This window comes from Rhagoletis zephyria, unplaced genomic scaffold (genome assembly GCF_001687245.7).
Source record: "Rhagoletis zephyria isolate East Lansing unplaced genomic scaffold, Rhagoletis_zephyria_1.1 Rzeph_scaffold_01198, whole genome shotgun sequence".
In the NCBI taxonomy this organism is placed as follows: domain Eukaryota; kingdom Metazoa; phylum Arthropoda; class Insecta; order Diptera; family Tephritidae; genus Rhagoletis; species Rhagoletis zephyria.
The window spans coordinates 30,572-31,276 of NW_016158282.1; the positions used below are offsets into that span (position 1 = coordinate 30,572).

Below are 705 nucleotides of genomic sequence, written 5' to 3' on the forward strand. Positions count from 1 at the left end.
ACAATTTACGAAATCTTACGTTTATTTTACGAAACACATTCGTAAAGCACTGAACAAATCTCTGTACGAATAATTTTGTATATTGTAGGAAGGCATTCGTAATATTTACGTATGGTTTTAAAATTTACGAAATCTACATCTCTGTATTCGTACGATTTAGTTAATACTTTCGTACAAAGTACTAACGCAGAGACATATTTTGCAAATTCGTACAACATACGAATATTTTCGTACAATATACTCAATTACCGGCAGTTTAATATTTCATCATATTTTTTGTATCGCGTGTCATTGCGGAGTTAATTGTTGGCTGCTGTGAAACGTATAATATAATTTTAAACGTTTTAAAAAGGGATTTGCTTGATAAAAAAACAATACAAAATTAAATATTAAAGCTGTGGATATACTATGCTTTTAAGAATACAATGTTTTTAACGTCGACTACGCTGCGCCTTGCGCTGCAATGTGGGACCTGATAAATAGGTAATTTCATCAGTTACCTATTAGCGGCAAGCCTAAGCCTGGAGCACTACTTAATGTAATTAAAAGTAAGTACATGTACAACTTTTCACTGAAATTTGTTTTTCAGACGTCTTGTAATTTTCCTTTAATTTATAGTCGTCAAGGAAACAAACATCGATGAAGCAGCGAATCTTTCAAGTGCCTCTACATAAAAATATTATAATGTTTAAGAAAGTAAAACCA

General features: G+C 31.3%; 1 protein-coding gene across 2 annotated transcripts in view; it reads right to left on the bottom strand.

The window, feature by feature from the left end:
* Positions 1-705, bottom strand: part of sxc (O-linked N-acetylglucosamine (GlcNAc) transferase sxc) — a 132,216-nt gene that overhangs the window by 20,851 nt on the left and 110,660 nt on the right. The window lies entirely within an intron of this gene.